The sequence below is a fragment of the Pinus tabuliformis genome, chromosome 2_2 (assembly GCF_031772625.1).
Source record: "Pinus tabuliformis cultivar Carrire ecotype Pingquan chromosome 2_2, CPIR1, whole genome shotgun sequence".
NCBI lineage: Eukaryota > Viridiplantae > Streptophyta > Pinopsida > Pinales > Pinaceae > Pinus > Pinus tabuliformis.
The window spans coordinates 1,202,865,976-1,202,887,176 of NC_142300.1; positions in this window are offsets into that span (position 1 = coordinate 1,202,865,976).

Sequence of the window (21,201 nt, forward strand, 5' to 3'; positions counted from 1 at the left end):
GATTCAAGGTGATGTTGTTGATTGGGTTCTAGATCCTAAACACATTAGGGGCTACAAGAACCAGTACATCTAACACTATACTACAAATCAAAAGTATACTACAAGAGTCATGCATGAGAAGAAGGAGGACCACAATGAGATAACTTTCAATCCCAATGGTACTCCATGAGTTCAGAAGCATTTGTGATTCTCTCTGGTTAGTATGGACACTGAGTTGGCACAGGCTGAGATGCATCTTTGATGTGAGAAACAAACATCACCATGGCCAAGCACTCAGGCTTATGCACCTAACACTTGTTCCAATTAAGGATGATGCCCCAGATGTATCATATTTTCATTCATGTGTTTTCTAAATCGCAATCTATTATTTTCTATGTTGCATAGTTATAAACAATATTATTTATCCAATTGTTTTTTTGTAAATGATATGCTTCCATGTATAGCCATGTGTTATGTTATAAAGTAAGATATGTGGTATCATTTTATTGGGTGATTTTGATAGAAAGAAGAACCTTACAACATCTCTATTGTTGTTGGTCTGGTTTCCCTTGTGGAAAGCCAAGATACTAAGATTGTTATTTTGTATGTTTGAATTATGAAGTAATTAAAGTTAGAAATTTAACAAAAATGAAGATGGATTTTGTATTTAAAATCTTCTAAATAAATGGCCCATGGGGTTAGCTCAATTGGAAATCACCATGTTATGATGCATAATATAAAACATGTGATTCAAGGTTCAAATCCCTTTGGGTCAAACCAACCAAAAAAAAATATATGTTCTAAAGAAAGATAAAAAAAATTGAAGACATGATTTTTTTTAAATTTACTTTATCCTTTAATCAATATATTATAATAAGAAAATATTCACACACTTGTGGATTCCCTTCTACATCCCCATCACAGTATAACCACACATGCAAATGGTCTATGACCTCCTCAAAGATCTTCATGGGAGATTTATCATCTTTCACATTGAGGTAGCATTTAAAAGTATTTAAACTTTATGTAGGAGTCTTTGAAGGTGAGATAAACAAATATTTAAAGCTGCTAGTATTTTTAGACAATGCAAACTCCCCTCAAAATAATAATATTTAGTGCTTTCAAACCATTGAATACTTGATGACTTAACCAACAATTTAAATCAATTTTAATAATTTTTCCAATTCAATTAAACCTTAGTCCTATCAATAGCTCAATATCTCTCCAAACCGGTTCCTTATATTCACATGACAAAAATAAAATGTTAACAATTTATTTCTAAGACTACACTAGGAGCATCTATTAGACCCACACCAACCCCTCTTTTGGATATTATCTCATGTCAAACCCTTATTATTGATATCCAACCACATAAAAGTCTACCCTTTAGTGGACTTCATCTTTAATAGCACTTTCCACCACTATGATGAGTTACTCATCAAATTAAGAGAATAAGTTGATGTATACCCTTACTTAGGAGTATATATGCCTCTACTAGGAGTTTTGGATAATGGTGCTTCATCGATGGAATCAATTAGTTTAACATGGTTGGTCGTTAATCTCTTAGCATACTCATCCAAAACCACAACCTTGTTTTGATCCAAACCAAGCATTTCAATAATCATCCATTATTGACTCCAAACAAATGTAAGAAATGGATCACACACACGCACGCACGCACGTGCGCACACACACACCCCTCTCCACGCTTTACCCAAGGGGCCTCACCCAACCTAACACTTTTACAATTAACTGCTTTTATATAGACCACCTACTAATTATTGGAAAATATATTAGAATTTCCTTCCAAATTATAGAAGCATTCTTATGTCACGTAATAGTTTTTCAAATCCATTCTTCTATTGTGGCAGACATGATATATTTATTCATTATGCTCTTCCACCATAATCCCTTTCTCTTAAATAACCTCCAAACTCTTTTGATATCAAGAACTCTAGTAAAATGTCTGGAGTTTTCAAACCCCACCCCATGATTCATTTGAGATAACAATCCTCTCCCTATACCTACTTCAGTTTACCAAAGAAACCTAAGATGGACTTTCCTAAGCTTATCAAGAAATCATTTTGGAATGGAGACTAGAGGCATCTAATACACTAGAATTTCTTCTAGAACAAATTGAACTATTGTTAGTATGTCCCCTAAAATATCCACCTATAACACCACACAAACAACCTTTTCCAAAATTTGTAATGAGGCAATCCCAAACTCATTCAACATAGCCATTAGGATTAATTTATGAACTTAGGTGCTTCAATACATTGCAGAGATCATCCAACTAGAAGGAAAACAATTGCAAGAACTACATCCTCCTCACTTACACCCCAAAAATAAACATTTGATTTGAGAGAGTTAATCACCTTACAAGTTACTAGAAAATGAAGCTCTCAGATTTTCTTTAACTTGCAAGAATCTCTTTTAAAACAATCAAAAGTTAATAGAATGCCATCAATAACTAGTAAGTAACATAGACTTACTGATTCATAACTGAATAACCCACTTCATTAATATATAAGGATATTTTGTGGAATTAGAATCTCAATCTTTGTACCCAATCTTATATAAATGTCCAAGTCCTTCTAATAGTTTTAAGGCATGTTCTAAAATTGTAGTGCCAAATAAAAAATTTATCTACTATATTTTCTTTTACAAACATGAACTATGGTACTCAATCCATTTCCCATTATGTTGAGTGCTACTTGCACATACAAAGAAAATTAGCTAACAACCAATACTCATACTTAACGAACAATGAAATACTTAACGAACAATGAAATGACCGTGGGTTCTTCCCTAAATTTAAGATCATTTTAATTGTCACTATTATCCAGCCATTAATTGAAATGCTCTATACAACCCCTTTATGTTTTATACAACCCCTTTATTTTTATCAATATCCTCCATCACCAATGAATTACGATGTTCCAATAGTGCTCTAACATAATAAATTCAAGTCCAATAGCCAACATGGGATATGACTAGATAGTATGTCAAACACATGAACATAAGTGCTGCTCTTAATATATCATGGTATATTACTTAGCCATTTAAACACATGAATATTAATGCTACTCTTAGTATATCTTTCCTTCAAGTTAAGTTCATATAAGACTTCATGATGTTTAGATTCCAACAATGTTTATCCAAATCAATTAATTCGCTCTCAACAATAATATGGCATGAAACTATTTCCTTTAAAATTATTGTCACCCAACATTTACATAAATATGTAATGGAAGTTCATATCGGCCATTAATTGGTATTTTATTCTTTAGTTTTTATATATAAAAAGAAACTTTTCAATGCTTATGAGATAAAAACGTTGTAGTGCTCACTCTTTTGGTTTACATTTTGCAGATAAAAGTTGTTTTATAAGTAAGCATCAGATTATAAAATTAACTTAGTAATTTTTTATTGACAAATTAAATTTCACAGAATTTAAGCAATTAAATTGCATAACAATCTACCAAGTATTTAAAGTGTATTAAGATGATGAAAATGAAAAGTTTGTTGCAACATGATGACCTTTGTCCATACAAATTAGAATATAATAAATATAAAATTACGTAAACGTTTATTTTTTCAACGTTTTATATATTATAAATTACTATTTATTTATAAATTAAAAATTTTTAGTTATTAATATTTTGAAAAATTTCAATAAAAATATTATATGATGATGATGGGTTAATGTCCACTAACACTAAATTTTGGTCTATCGGACCTAAAGAAACCAATTATTCAGTTTGATTTAAGATTTTATTCCGAGCTCACTATAATTTTAACATCGTAAAAGGATAGGAAGGTCAATTTTACAACAAAGATTATGAAACTGAGCTCTAATGTGGTTGTACGTGGGGCACTCTAAGAGGAATTGATTTTCATCCTCAGTGTTCATATTCTCACAGAGATAGCAGATCCCATGGTGTTTTAAGAACTGCCCAACAAGCCGTTTCACTATAGAGCTCATGAGAGTTCGTTCTAATCTTGGCTATATTAATTTTCTTTTTTGAGCTGGAGCTCATGAGAGTTTGTTCTAATATTGGCTATATTAATTTTCTTCTTTGAGCTAGTTAAAACAGAGAGATACTTTTGATCTTCTAGGGTGGGTTTAATGACCTCCTTATAATATCTTAATTTTCTTTAAGCTGCCAAATCTTTCTGACACCACATTTTTTTTCTTTGAACCTAGAAGTAACAATATTTTTAATGTTATTAATGTTTTGCAATGCAACATTCTCGTCGATCTCCCAATAGTTTAACCAAGCCCTGGTGTCTTTATACCAACCTCATTTGAGCCTTAGGTGGCTTTCACTGGAATTTAAAGCTAGCTTAGGAAGTCTATGGTCTCCTACGTTATTGAGTTTGTGGTTGTACAACAGAAGCGTAATCATAGGTAGACGATAGAGGAAAGGCCCACTTCTATAAAGAGAATAAGATAAGGTGTATTGCTTTTAATTTTGTGAGATACTTTATAAAACGTTTATAAATTTACTCAATCTTTAATGCTAAAAATCTTCAATAAAAATATTATATATATATATATAACATGCACTTCATAATAATGTATCTTACTTTCAAATGAAAATGATATTGTTTTTATCACAACCATGTAATATTCATGCACTGATCTTTATATAATTATTAAATTTATTTAACGGTTTTTTAATATTTTCAAGCTTAAATCAAATTATTTTAATAATTTTTTTTTCATAAAATATTTAAATCTGGTTTTTTTGTTGGTGAAATTTGTATTTTGTATATTTGTATTTATATGTATTTTTGGCGTCAAATCTATATTAAATTTCACAAGTTTAAAAATTATATTTTAATTTAAAATTTGTAATTATATATTTTAATTTATTAAAAATTTGATTTTTTTTAATTTATAATTATAACTATTATAATTATTATTTAAAATTTAAAGTAATTATTAAAAACTATTTTTTTGTTTATCAAGTTTTATGTGATTTTTCATGTTTGGCATGTGGCGTGAAAATTACGATCCAAGGGTATCTAATTCATTAAAGTCACATGGGAATCACATCCGGCTTTGGGTACACCAGCCTAAGCTCACTAGACTTTTTAGGATGTCTCTTCCCCTAGCACAACCACAACCACCTTGTGAGATTTGATAGTTGATGGCCTTGCTAATAAGACTCATCCTTAACCAATTGTACTAATAAAACTTTATTTTTAAAATTATTTTTTAATAAAAAATTAAATCATAATTTTAAAAAAATATTTATATTTAAAAAATAAAAATAAAACAACCATTACATATTTAAAATAAAAAATCTAAAACAAATAACTTTAACATTATTGATGACTTGTTTTTTTCTATCTATATTGTCATTCAACTTGAATAAATTGATTATGTATAATATATATGCAGTTACGTTAAAAAAAATTAAAGATTATATATATATATATATATATATATATATATATATATATGATGGTGGTAGTGGTTAACGTATATTGAGACCAAATTTTGGTCTATCGAACCTAAAGAAGCCAATTATTATTTAGTTTGATTTAAGATTTTATTCCTATGCTTAAAAAGCTTGGGAGAAGCTTCACGAGGTCACTATAATTTTGACATCGTAAAAGGCTAGGAAGGTCAATATTGCAAGAAAGATTATGAAACTGAGATCTAATGTGGTTGTAAACGGGGCACTCTAAGAGGAAGTGATTTTCATCCTCAATGTTCATATTCTCACAAATATATATATATATATATATATATATATATATATATATATATGAGAAATATTTTTATATTCTTGTTTAGAAATTATTATAAAATTATATATCATATAAATTTAAATTTAAAAAAATTATATTAAAAAATAAAATTATAGTAATATTAAGAAGAAGGTTCAATATAAATATTTTGACTAAAATAAATTAGTATAAGTATATATATAGGTAAAATCATGAAATGATAGTTTGGAGACTCGAGAGTTCTGGTAGATTACGTTCTTGGGAAAAATAAAATTCTAAAGCCTCAGCTTGTTGGGTGGTTAGATAGGATCCGATTCCTGTGGAATAGATTGGCAGGAGGCTCCATTCATCACATTAACAAGGCTCTCAACCAGCAAGTAGATGATTTATCTAAAGAAGGTCTACAGGAGGTTCTAGGTCTATGGTCTTTGCAGGTGGCTGATGGACGGAATCTCTTTTCTATTCAGGATTTTGCTCCTCCAGACTTCTAAATCGCTCTTGGTCATTATGATCTCATCGACATATCTATCCGGCCTTTCTATCTATCAGTTTTATTTTCATATGATACTGTCACTTAATTTCTTTTTGTGGCTGCAGGTTTTATCTTCTATGGCTCTTCTATGAATTTTTAAGAATTTTGACTATGGTTGTCAACTTGTTTTATCAGCTGATTTCTTGGAAATATCCTGCTCTTCTTAGTTTTATCTCCTCCATGATTTACAATGTCAGACTTATATGATATATATGTCCTTTATTTTCTTCATATGTGGAAGGAATAGCACTATATGAACTATGAGTCTGAGACTCTAAATGAATGTACTTTCAGACTTGTTTATATTTCTTATATAAATATATGATGCTTTTTCGTCCCCAAAAAAATAATAATAATAATTACAAAACCGTCGGACGGATATGTGATCTGCTCATTATTATTCATAAAAATCGTGGTTGAATAAATTATTTTTAGAATCCCATGGAAACAAATATCACATGTTATGTGACATGTATTGGATGGATGCATGCTGTAATTTAATTGTTGGGAGCTCTACTTTTATATAAGTCTCTCTTCTCTGTCGTATTTCAGCATCGCTTCGATCATCACGCAGGTCGCTGGCGGCACTATGCGTCATTTCCAGTTGTCGATGATTTCAATTTTGCTCAACACGCAGGAGCCTCATTATACATGGGTATGACTGTTAACACTGACAAAACAAAAGTTATGGTTATCAAATCCAAGAAGGACACTTACGCTAATTTTATGTATGACAATAATAACTTGGAGGAAGGGTATTCTTACAAGTACCTAGGAATTGATATTCATCACAAGCTCAACTGGAACCATAGCATTGAGAAAAAGATTAATGGGGGGTGGAAAGCTTATTTTGGTCTTGAAAATAATTGTAAAATAGCAAACCTCGTAATGTGGGATAAAAAGAAGTTCCTCTTTGAAACTTTAGTCACTCATGTTATCTTATATGGCTGTGAGGTTTGGGGTTGCAGCATCTCCAGAGAATCATGGAGAAAGATTGAACAAATCCAGAAGCGTTTTATAACTTATAACCTGAAAATTAAAAGTAATACACCCTATCCTATTCTCCTTATAGAAGCAGGTCTTTCCCCTATTGAGAGCCTAGCTATGCTTAGGTTTCTGTTGTACAAGCACAAACTCAATAACATAGATGATCATAGACTTCCTAAGCTAGCTTTAAATTCCACCAAAACCACCTAAGGCTCAATCGAGGGTGGCATAAAGACACAAGGGCCTGGTTAAACTATTAGGAGATCAATGAAAATGATGCATTGCAAAACATAAATAATATTAAAGATATTGTTACTTCTAAGTTCAAAGAAAAAATGTGGTGTGAGAAAGATTTAGCGGCTAAAAGAAAATTAAGTTATTATAAGAAGGTCATCAACCCCACCCTAGAAGATCAAAAGTATCTCTCTATTTTAACTAGCTCAAAGAAGAAAATTAATATAGCAAAGATTAGAACGAATTCTCATGAGCTCCATAGTGAAACAGGTCGTTGGGCAATTCCTAAAATGCCATGGATGGAAAGGATCTGCCATATATGTGAGAATAGGAACATTGAGGATGAAAACCACTTCCTCTTAGAGTGCCCCGCGTACAATCACATTAGATCTCAGTTTCACAATCTTTGTTACAATACTGACCTTCCTAGCCTTTTACAATGTCAAAATTATAGTAAGCTCGGGAGGCTTCTCTCCAAGCTTTTTGAGCATAAGAATAAAATCTTAAATCAAAATAAATAATTTGTTTCTTTACGTCCGATAGACCATTGTTTGGTCTCAACGGACGTTAAACATCATCATCATCATCATCATCATCAATAAACAATATGTCATCCATGACGTAGTAGGGTACAATTTCGTCCAGAAAATAATCGAAATTTTGAAAACATGACCGCAGCATTATAATAAACAATATGTCATCTAGGGTATAATTTAGTCTAGAAAATAATAGAAATTTTGAAAAAATTTATAGGAAATTTTTGGAAATCTAGATACAGTTGTCAGGTTTCAAGATTTTGAGTACTTCAAGGTTTTTGATGGCGGTGAATCAATTTCCACAAAAAGAAGATTCAAATTTTTTGAAAATTGGATTTCTTCAATAACGTTTCATCAGATTCTATAGACAACTTGGAATATTAAATATGAACAAGGTTCAATTTACAATTTAATAGGGAGAATTAACCATGAATGCCAAAGTGAGACATCCCCACCGGCAATGACCCTGTGTGATAGAGGACTTTTGTCCCCTAAATTAGAGATTCAAAATCCTTCATGGATGAACAATGTAAAGATATGTAATATGTAATGTCCTAACTGTGTACAAAACAAAATTATACAAAAGAGAATCAGAATTAACTATAAATGCAGATGGATCATATATATACACACTAAATTTAATATACATAATTTATTGGGCTTATGTCATAATTAAAACTACTCTTGTTTGATGAAAAGCTCATCTTTTTTGGACTTAGAAAACAAGTTAAGAGCTCAAAACCCAAGGCATCTCTCAAAGCCTGCACCCTTAACACGCCATTAGCAAAGTAACTCCACATGAATAGTTTTCTTAAATAACAATAATGACTCAGACTACATTAACTAATAAAATCCTTAAGTACGTGATAATAATTATCTCCGTACTAATTTTGATCAATTTTCTTCGTTAATCTGCATCCAACCATATAAATAAAATAATCATCGATATCATATATATATACATTGGATTCTGAAGAGTAACGTTGGACAATAGGTTATACGATCGATCCAGGGTTTTTGTCGACATTAATATCAGTATTACAAGATTTTTATATGTATTTAATAAACCTATAACAGCTTACATACGCTGGCTTAAAATGGATTTTATTATACATTAATGTTACAGGAAGATTTTATTATATGTCAACTTATTTATGATTCATTGACTGCAGTGGGGTGGTTTAGTCCATTTCCTATAAATTCTCATAGGGGAAGTAAACCTAGATATGTGCCATTGAATCCGTGAGTTCAACTCTACCTTCAGAAAGATGTCAGATAATTCCTAAATCTTGCCTCACTCTCAGGATTTATGTATTTATATGTCTCAGATTTAGCTCATCTGGGGTAAGTTACACTTAATACAGTGCACCTCAGGCTTGGAATTTGGATTTTTCTTTGCCTGTCAAATAATTTTTTTTGACGTTTTGGATCTTCATATTACCCGTGAAAGAAACGGTATGTTTAAAATTTTTCCCTTCACTAATGATGTTTTGATAATAAATTAACCATTCACCAATAAAATTTTGAGTAAAGATTTACCTTTCAATAACACAAATTAATATATTTATTAGAAGAAAAAATACAAAATGACCATAACACACAAATGACTTATTAAATCTTGTTATTTATTTATAATTAATAATGATTACCTATTTAAAAAAAAAAATTAATATCAAAATTTTTGAATAACCAAATTGAAAATCAAATTAATTGTCAAAAATTAAAATAAAAGTATTTCATTGTAAGTCTTGTACAAAAAATTATATCGTCCCTCATAGGTGAATTTAAAGTTAGCTTAGGAAGTCTATGGTCTCCTAAATTTAAAAACATCATTTTAAATATCCAACCATTAATTGAAATGCTCTACCCAACCCCTTTATATTTTATACAACCCCTTTATTTTTATCAATATCCTCCACCACCAATGAATTACAATGTTCCAATAATGCTCTAACATAATAAATTCAAGTCCAATAGCCAACATGGTATATTACTAGATAGTGTGTCAAACACATGAATATAAGTGTTGCTCTTAATATATCATGGTATATGTATTACTAGATAGTATGTCAAACACATGAATATAAGTGTTGCTCTTAATATATCATGGTACTCAACACCTTTGATCCTTCTGGACCCTTGATAAATTCAGAATAAAAATCATAAATAAACCTGTATGAGAGAGATTAAAAACAGATATTAGTTTAATGAATAAATACAAAACCGTTGGACGGATATGTGATCTGCTCGTTATTGTTCATAAAAATCGTGGTTGAATAAATTATTTTTAGAATCCCATGGAAACAGATATCACATGTTATGTAACATGTATTGGATGGATGCACGCTGTAATTTAATTCTCTCTTCTCTTCTCTGTCGTATTTCAGCATCGCGTCGGTCATCACGCACGTCGCTGGCGGTACTATGCGTCATTTCCAACTGTCGATGATTTCAATTTTGCTCAACGCGCAGGAGCCTCATTATAACTGCAGCATTATAATAAACAATATGTCATCTATGACTTGGTACAATTTCGTGTAGAAAATAATAGAAATTTTAAATTTTGAAAAAAATTGTAGATATAGGTTTCAAGATTTTGAATTAACTATAAACACAGATGGATGATATTTTTTTTTTTCAGAAGAAAAAAAACCAAATAGATTATATTAAGGAAATATAATGGTCTTGTATACAGCAAACCGTATTGCCAGGAGGCCCGCAGCAAAAACAGAATTAAAACCATATAAGAGAGAATTGTGTATGATTTACAGATGACCAGATGGGTGGAGAGATTAGTCTCACACCAGAAAGAGGCAAAAAAGCCAAAATAACTCCATATGAGCCTTGTGAACCATAATGCACCAGATAGAGCGAGAGCTCCATAAGCAGAAAGATCCAAAAACCATTGATGCGCAGCAACAACGACCACATCAAGAAACAGTTGGAGAGAGATCCCTACATATCAGGAGGGACAGTTGAATCTGTTATCCGCAGCAAGATAGAAGCAAGGGGAGTTCTGAGATCTTGAAAAATACAATTATTTCTCCACTTCCATATAAGCCAGATGACCGTGACAAACATAGAGCGTAGGGACAAGCATTGCTCACTCCACCACCTGTAGCCCTCCTGTACAGAAGCAAAAACGCGGTAAGGAAAACAAAAGGATATAGACAATTCATACCAGATTTTCAGTGTCTGAGCACATTGGAAGAACATGTGAACATTGGTCTCATGATCCGAGAGACACATGGAGCATCAACCCGGCCCATTCCACCCCTTCTTTTGTAGAACCTCCCAGGAGAGGTTTCTGTTGGAGAACACCAGCCATGAAAAAAGAGTGCAATTGAGTGGGCAAGTCACTAAATTTATATCTAATATGTAATGTCTTAATTGTCTATCAAACAAAACAAAACAGAAGAGAATCAAAATTATGATATATATACACACTAAATTTATATTTAATATGTAATGTCTTAATTGTCTATCAAACAAAACAGAAGAGAATCAAAATTAACTATAAATACAGATGGATCATATATATGATTTATTTGGCTTATGTCATAATTAAAACTATTTTTGTTTAGTGAAAAGTTCATCTTTTTTGGACTCAAAAAATAGGTTAAGAGTTTAATATCCAAATAAATAATTTTCTTAAATAATAATAATGAGTCAGCTAATAATAATTTTAAGTCCCCGAGAATGATAATTATCTCCATACAAATATTAGTATGGATAAATTTCCTGTGTTAATCATCCAACCATATAAATAAAATAGTTATCGATATCATATATATATGTACATTGGATTCTGAAGAGTAACGTTGAACGATAGGTTATACGATCGATCGAGGGTTTTTTGTCAGACATCAATATCAGTGTTATAAGACCTTTATATGTATTTAATAAACCTCTAACAGCTTGCATACATTGGTTTAAAATGGATTTTATTATACATTAATGTTACAGGAAGATTTTATTATATGTCAACTTATTTCTGATTCATTGAATGCAGTGGGGTGGGATTAGTCCATTTCCTATAAATTCTCATAGGGGAAGAAAACCTACCCAGATATGTGCCATTGAATCCGTGACTTCAACTCTACCTTCTGAAAGATGTCAGATAATTCCTAAATCTTGCCCCACCCTCTCACAAATAACACTTCAGGATTCATGTTTATATGTCTCAGATTTAGCCCACTTCGGGTAAGGTACACTTAATACCGTACACCTCAATAGTGCATTTTCAAAGTTTTCGAGTTTACAACTCTTAAAGGGTAAGTTTCACTATAATATTTTTTCAAAAATTTAAAAAGATTATGATAGGGAATGGTTTTTTTTTCATATTTGAGTAAATTCAGCTATAATATTTTTGAAAAGTCTATAATAGGTAAAGCCTTTTTTGGACCAATGTAATATAAAGATCTTTAATAGTGAACAATTGAACCATATCTATACTTAAAATAATTGAATGATGGCCTAAAAAAATGTAGTTTTAGGTCTTATTTTAGAATCAAATTTTGATGTCAAAAATTTATATATTTATTTCATATTATATGAGTAAGCATAAATGTTGAATATAATATGGGATAAGTATAAATGTTAAAGTGTATGTATCTTAGAGGCATACTCTAAATCCATTATGCATTAACCATTCATGATTAAGCCATGGATGATAATAAAACCATTCATGATTAAGCCATTGATGATAATAAGGGTCTTTGTTAAGTCAATTTTTGTAATAGTTTTTATTAAAAAATGTAAAGTCTTCGCGAAATTTGGAAGCAGAGCGCAAAGCTAAGTAAGAGCCAAAGGGGCATGAGTCCCTTGTATGGGTAGGTGATAGGATGGTGTTGAGACCCGCCCATGGTCCGTGGACCATCGTATTGTAATGAAAAGGTTATATATAGTTGAGTCATAAGGAGTCTAAGAGATAACGTTTTGTAGAGAATTATTGTAAGGTCAAGGTGCTAAGGCAGGAAACGTCTATTTCTTATATTTAGACGAAAGGGGAGAGCTCCTGCAGCTGAGTGTGCGGGCCCCTGCAGTTGGGTGCGTAGGGATAAGAAGTCTGTATATGAATGTTCACATCTTAATAAAGACAGTTTTGAGCTGAATCTGTGCATATGTGCCTTGCTTATTGTTGCAATTAGGTTTGTATATCTTCGCGATATGTTATGACTTATATGAATTAATGCTTGTTTATTACACGAAAGTAGTGGATCTGTATCTTTATTCATGTTAATAACAATTTAATACCTTCGCGAAGATCGGGAAGTCATTAGATAGCTTTGTTGTCGTTAGTTGTTCGGGAAGGGTAGATCTGCATGATGACAAATCTAGGCCATAAGGGCTTGAGAATATACATTTGTTGCACGGAACTGTTATATCAATAATCTTTCTGCATGATCAATATAACTAAACACCTTCATGAAGAATTGAAAGTTGTTACAGTAGTTGATCAATCTGAAAGGTTATATCTGTGCGAAGCCAGATCTAAGCCCCTAGGGTATCAGGAAACCATCACACAATCCTTTGGATGAGAAAACCTGGTTCTAACGTCCCCCAATACTGCTTCGGGTGAGACTGTAGCCTGCGCTACGTAGGTTGTTGCCGAAAGGGCTAGTAGTTAGGGTTTTGTTGGTCAGCGTGAATAACTCTGAACCTGGGTTAGGCCCCTCAAGCCAACAAATGGTTCCATTTTCGGGACCGAGATCTATTTGAGGAATGTGCAATGTCGAATAAGTGGTCCCCTACTAAGAAAGAAATTGAGAAGTGGCTCGATCGGAAGGAATGCACGTTTTCAGCTGAGGAGAATAGAAATCCGCAATTATCCAAGAAACAGTTGTTGAATAGATACCTATACACAAATGAAACGGAAAACTTTTTATGTTTCTTCCCTTGTGAATTGCACGAGTGGTTATCTAAATTGGTGAACAGTCAGGGTACGTGGAGACTTGACGACCTTATTGTGTGGACTCTAGAGTTGGTGAGGCACTTGGAAGCTTCAGAAAATAATATCGCATAGGTTTTGGATCACTAGGTTGATCGTATCATAGGAGGATTTTTCACTGAGTTTGCAATTGATATATCCATCAGTTATAGCGAAGCAGAGCACAAGCTCTTCAAGGGACCGCGAGGTAAGTATTTAAAGTCTCTAAAAACTTAGATTAAGATGTTTTTATGTGAAAAACAGGTTTTTCCATTACCTTGATGTTTGGAACTATGCAAAGCGGAAAACCCTTCTGAAGGAACGAAAAACCGGTCTCTAAATATAGTTCGCTATTGGGATCCTCGTCAAGCGACGACGAAGGAACTATTCTTAATACACCACGAAGTGTGTTGCAGTTGGTAAGTCAAGGTACCTCGTGGATACCTCATCTGTCCACTCCTCCTCCACCTCCACCTCCACCGCATACACCTACACCGTCACCTTCACCTCCACCTCCACCATTCAACATGGAAAACACAATGAAGATGTCGATCTTCAAAGAGGTAGGGAGCGAAGACCCCGAGCAATTTTGGTTTGTTTCAAATCTTGTGTGGATAGCAAAGCAGATCACTGATGATAATTTAAAGAAAGCACGGCTGGTCACAACGTTGCAGGATAAAGCACCGACTTGGTATATCAAGTAAATTCAAGATCACCCTGTCGCGACATTGGCAGATACTCAGCGAGCATTGAACAGTGAGTTTAATAAGCCTGTCTCAGGTGCAAGTTGTTACAGAGTTCAAGGAGATATAACAAGTTGATCCAGACTTAAACAGGAACGCAACAAATTACAGAGATAACCATAAACACAGATATGCAGTGGAAATAATACTTCATTTCATTAATGTAAAATACTGAAATATGCTTACAAACAGTAATGGAAATAAACCAGCTAGGGCGATGCTAGCTTATCTCTGAGAAGAGATGTGGTGGCTACATGCCTCTGAACTATGTTACAATGAGGCTCGAAGTCCTATTTATTGTTGAGAAGATGAAACGCCAAACTGTGGGCCCCATTTGGGTAAATTGGTACATCAACTTTCCAGGGTCGTAACTTTCGCATACGATCTTCGTTTGACGTGTAAAATAGCTCATTAGAAAGATCTATCCGAGCACTACCACTTTGGGAAGGGCAAAAAAAAACGTCGTTTAGGGCCTCAAAATGGCTCTAGAAGTTCAGGACCCGAAAAACTACTAAAAATAATAGGTTGTGCTACTATTAAGGAAACTGAGCTGATAGAAACAATGGTGGGGGTCCAACCGAACTTGGCAGGTGGCCACCAAGATCCACCTAAATCACTCCTCCCACCTTAGGAAGCAATGGTCCCCATTGCGTTGAGTTCCTCCATGAGATGAGGAAACTTTTGCTGAACTTGGTCCCTGGTGAGCCACTTGCCCTAGTGAAGGAGTTGGCCTGCTTTGGCAACTCGATACAGTTGGATATTCTGTTGGCGAGTGTTCTTAATCTGTGTGTCCATGATCCGATCAGTTGCAGCTTGTTCCACCCAATCTCGATTTAACTCTGTGGGTGTGAGTTGTTCTGCAATGTCGGATGTGTCTGGTAATGGTGGAAAGTATGGCCAAAGGTGGTCCACATTGAACATTGGGTGCAGGCCAAGGAATGGGGGAATGTTGAGCTCAAATGCATTGGCTCCCACAGCCTTAGTAATGGTGTAAGGACCATATCAGAGTGGTCACAGTTTCCAATAGGCTCCAGTAAGGCGTTCCTTTTGTAAATGCAACCAAACTTTATCGCCCACCTGAAACTTGTGTGGCACTCGATGTTGATCATGTCACTGCTTGTACTTGGCATTTGATTTCTCCAGAATGTCATCGACCTGCTGGAAAATATGTTGGATGTGCTCAATGAAGCCGGTTTCCTTATTTGTTTCAGACTGGACTTGAGCTAAATCTATCTGAGTAGCTACAAGTGGCATGGCCACATCAATGGGGCATAGTGGCTGGAATCCCAAGCCCACTTGAAAAGGGTTGTGGTCAGTCGAGCTGTGAAGAGCTCGGTTGTAGCTATGCTGAACATAGGGGAGGTTCTCGTCCCATGTGCGTGGATGCTTTGAGTTGTACATGCACAGAATGTCCACAATCATCCTATTGACAACCTCTGTCTGACCATCAGTTTGAGGATGGAAGGTTGTGGACTTAGTGAGTTTGGTGTCCAGCATTGACCAGAGACTGGACCAAAATGTACTGAGGAACCGACTGTCCCGATCTAAGATGATAGACTGGGGGTTCCCAAAGTGCACCCACACTCGTTCAAAGAAGATTTTAGTAGTGGCTTCTGCTGTGATATTCTTCTTGCAGGCCACCATAATGGCCATCTTTGAGAACCTGTCGACGACCACAAAAACACAGCCATTTCCATGGTTAATGGAAGGAAGGCCTGACATGTAATCCATGGAGATGGATTCCCAAGGTTGACTAGGGGTAGGCAGTGGGGCATAAAAGCCTTGCTTCTTGATGGTCGATTTGGCAATGGCATAGGCAGTACATGATCTGATGTACTTCCCAACATCTTGTCGAAGATTCGGCCAATAGAAATACTTTTACAGTACTGCCACCGTTTTCTCGACCCCGAAATGCCCAGCAGCCCGACTGTAGTGTGCTTCCCAAATCATCTTGGCATCCTCACTTGAAGGAACACAAAAGTGACCCAAGTGGCATAACAAGGCATCCTAGAGGTGAAAATCTGGAACATGCCGACCCTCCAAGAGTGTCTGATATGTGTGGCCGAATTCTGGGTCACTTTTGTAGAGAAGTGGCCAATTAGAAGTCTCGTGCCCACAAGAGTTGATCACGGTGGTTAACACCATGATCGATGGTCGACTGAGGCAATCTGCAACATTACTGGTGTTGCCCTTCTTATACTTGATATTCAAGTGGAACTGTTGCAGGGATGTAGACCACTTCTAATGGTGATCATTCTGCAATTTCCCTTGGGTCTGTATGAACTGTAGGGGTTGGTGGTCTGTGTGGATGACCATTTCCTTCCCCAAAATGTAATGCTTCCATTGTTGGCAGGCCTGCACAATGGAATACATCTCTTTATCATAAGTGGGATACTTTCGGACTGTGTCTGAAAGTGTTTCACTGTGATATGCCACTGGATGCCCATGTTGAGTAAGGATTGCCCCAATAGCATAGTCAGAGGCATCTATCTCGACCTCAAATGGTTGTTGTAAATCTGGTAACGCGAGCACCGGTGCCGTGCAGAGGCGATCTTTCAAATCTATGAATGCCTTCTATTGAGATTCAGACCAAAAGAAATTTTCTTTCGCTCCTCCCTTGGTGACTTGACTCAAGGGCCAAGTGATATGAGAAAACCCCAACATGTACCTGCGGTAGAAGTTGGCAAGACCTAGAAAGCTGTGGAGCTCTGTCAGAGTGGTTGGAGTTGGGCAATCCCAAATGACTTGGATCTTGGCTGGATCCACACGTACCCCCTGTTCATCAATAATGTATCCCAGATAATGAACCTAGCTCATGCCAAAAGTGCATTTCTCCAAATTGGCACATAGCTTGTGTTGCCGCAGTGTTTGAAGAACCTGTTGGATGTGGTGGAGGTGCTCTTCCCAATTCTGGTTGAAGATCAGAATGTCATCCAAGTATACCACTACAAATGAGTTGGTGAATGGCTGCAATATGTCATCCATTAGCCTCATGAGGGTTGCAGGAGCATTCGTCAATCCGAAAGGCATAACCAACCATTTGAAAAGGCCCTCCTTGGCTTTGAAGGCAGTCTTCCACACATCAGAGGGTTCAATTGGTACCTGGTGATATCCTAACTTCAAATCGATCTTGTTGAAATATTTTGCCCCCTTTAGTTGGTCCAAGAGGTCATCAATCCGTGGGATCGGGTACCTATTATGGACAGTGATATTGTTCAGCGCCCAATAGTAAATACAGAGTCTCCAAATCCCATCCTTCTTCTGTACCAACACGATCGGGTTCCCACAAGGCGATGAACTCGGACAGATGTGACCTTTTTGTAGGAGCTCCTAAATCTACGTCTTGATTTCATCATTCTCCAGAACGGAGCATCGATAAATTGGTCCATTGGGTAGCGGTGCACTTGGGGTCAGATCGATGGAGTGCTTGACCTGACAATGTAGAGGAACCCCTGCGGGGGAGGTGAAGATGTCCTTGTACTCCTCCACGACCTTGTCCATCCGTAGTTGTCGTGCGGAGGGACCCTGTCTGGAGGCTGTGGCCACCGTCTTCTTCTTTCCTTGAGGGCGTATCGTCAGAAAAACAAATTTCCCGGTTTTAGAAATGAGCTTACTACATTGTTTTGCAGTAATCAGAGAGATGGTGGTAGGCGGTGCTACCTCTGGTATCCTGTACAACTTATTTCCCAATGTCATAATAACAGCACGGGGCCTTGATTCATACACAGCATGTTGCTTCCACAAGTATGGTTGTCCTAATAATACATCACAAACTTCAAGGGGAGCAATGTCACACGATACCTCATCCATGAAGGGCTTGATGCTGTATGGAAGGCGACACTCTTGGCTCACGCGAAGATCCCGTCCTTGGTGAAGCCACTCGATGGTGTACAATTGTGGATGTGTTGTGGTGGGTAAGCCTAACCGCTTCACAACCTCTACCAAAATGAGGTTTCTTTTGGCTCCTGCTATCGACAATGAACTGTAGCGAGGAGCCCTTTACCCACATCTGGGAGTTGAAGAGACGCTCCTCCTCCTCTGGATCTTCGGTTTCATTTTTCTAGATCTTGGTGGTAGCAACAGTGGCATTGGGATCCGCATCAATGATCTGCTTCCCTTTGTCATTCCCCTTGTCAGGTTCTGACTCAGAGTCGAAACATACATCTGATTCTGAAACCTTTAACTCAGCCACCAATGACTGCTTGGCCCGACACTCACTTGTGTTGTGAGTGGAGCTCTTATGAAACTCACACCATTTTCCCCTGTCCTTTTTCGGCTTCGCGGCGCTATTCTTTCCTTGCAGCTTTGGAGGGTTGTCTTGGGCTGCCCCGCCTTGGCTTTGTCCTTTATTCTATGGTTTAGGGGCACCTTTCCCTTGCTTTAGATTCGCAGATCCAAAGTCTCGCTTCTTTTTTTTTAAATTCTTCTCGACCTTGACAGCATATCGGTATGTTGTGCCGAGCGAGGGGATGTTCAGGAATTCTATTTCTTCCTGGATGTATTTGTGTAGGCAGCCACGGTATTTGAGTATTAAATGCTACTCTGAATCCTTGATACCCAACTTTGTGCAAAGGGTATGGAAAAGATTAGTGAACTCCGGCACGTCTTGGTCCCTTCCCTGCCGCAGCGTGGTCCACTTTATGTATTCATCCTCATAGCTTCCGACAGGGTAGTACTGCTCCTTGATGGCATCCTGGAATGAATTCCAGGTGGGTGTGGCTGAAAAAAGTGAGCCGGTATTTTCATCCTTCTACTCACAATAGGTTTCCCACCAGTCCTTGATGTGGGGGGCTGCTTTGAGAAGAGCGAAAACAATCTTTTCCCAACTCGAAAACTCATGAACAGAAAAATAACCCTCTAGCAGATTTAACCATTTATCTACGGCATCTGCATCTATCTGACCCTCAAATATGGGGATTTCAAAATTAACTTGTACCTTAAAGGGCGTGGCGTTTCCAGAGTAGCTACTGGAAGCTGATACCTCACTTCTGAGTAGCCGCTGAAGGATTTGGGCAAAGCTGTCCATCATCGCATTCCATTGTCGCTCAAGGGCTTCTTCGAGCAAGATTTTGATAGGATCTCCAGCCCCCTCATCTTTCTTCTCATCCGCCATGGGAGGCCGTCGGGATTTGCAAGGCTAGCTTTGCAAAGGTTCGACTAGTTCAAGCCCTAACTCCTTATATCCCGACCTCGTTGGGGACATGCAAAGAAAAACAGAGAAAAACCAGATCACTCTGATACCACTGATCCGGACTTAAACAGGAAGGCAACAAATTACAGAGATAACCATAAACATGGAAATGCAGCAGAAATAATACTTCATTTCATTAACGTAAAATATTGAAATATCCTTACAAACAGTAATGGAAATAAACCAGCTAGGGCGATGGTAGCTTATCTCTGAGAAGAGATGTGGTGGCTACATTCCTCTTAACTGTGTTACAATGAGGCTCGAAGGCCTATTTATTGTTAGGAAATAATGGAAAACCCTTAACATTCCAAAACCTAACCCTAGAAGATGAAACGCCAAATTGTGGGCCCCGTTTTGGTAAATTGGTACATCAACTTCTCGGGGTCATAACTTTGGCATACGATCTCCATTCGACGCGTACAATAGCTCGTTATAAAGATCTATCCGAGCACTACCACTTTGGGAAGGGCAACATCGGTCCATGGACCCATGTTTCCCCCATATCTCCCAAAACACGTCGTTTAGGGCCTCAAAATGGCTCCGGAAGTTCAGGACCCGAAAAACTTCAAAAAAATAGTAGGTTGTGCTACTGTTAAGGAAACTGAAAATGCTGATAGAAACAATGGTGGGGGTTCAGGTGGAATTGGTAGGTGGCCACCAAGATCCACCTGGATCACAAGTGGTAAATGAATCCTCATGGGATTTCAACTAGAAGCTTAAATTCCTGATCCGGCAAGCTAATATGAACATCACAAACGAACAACACAAAGATTGGTACATTGATTCGTTGTTGTCTTACCTAAGATTACCATTGTCGCAGCAAAAGATTGCAACACAAATAGAAGTCGTGGATATCGCGATGAGGTTAGAAGCCTTGCCAATACAAGATATGAACATTGGAGTACAACATATTCACTCGTAGCTCTCAAGTCTGCACCTAGAGTTGCAAAGCCTAAAGAAGGGAAACGAAGCCCAACCTGAGGTGCGCGCTGAAGTTTGGCGCTTGAAATGCAAGGGTCATGGGCATGATAAGGACCACTAGTTTATCAAAATTATCTTTTTGGGGGAGGGCCTATCCCCCTGAAGCCAGAAAATATTGTTGGACCAAGCACAGGAGCAGCGCCATGGTGCATTATTTGTTAGGTTACATGATAGCATGCGACAAAAAATTATCATCTGCTACAAAAGTTTGTATAGACCCATCAATTTTTGTTTTGCAATTTCTACAAATTTGTAGGACATGACAAGCACCATTGTCGAAGTGATGAATTAATGATGAATATAACCCCTACCTATTGAAAGCAGGTGTAAAATCGACCTCTGGA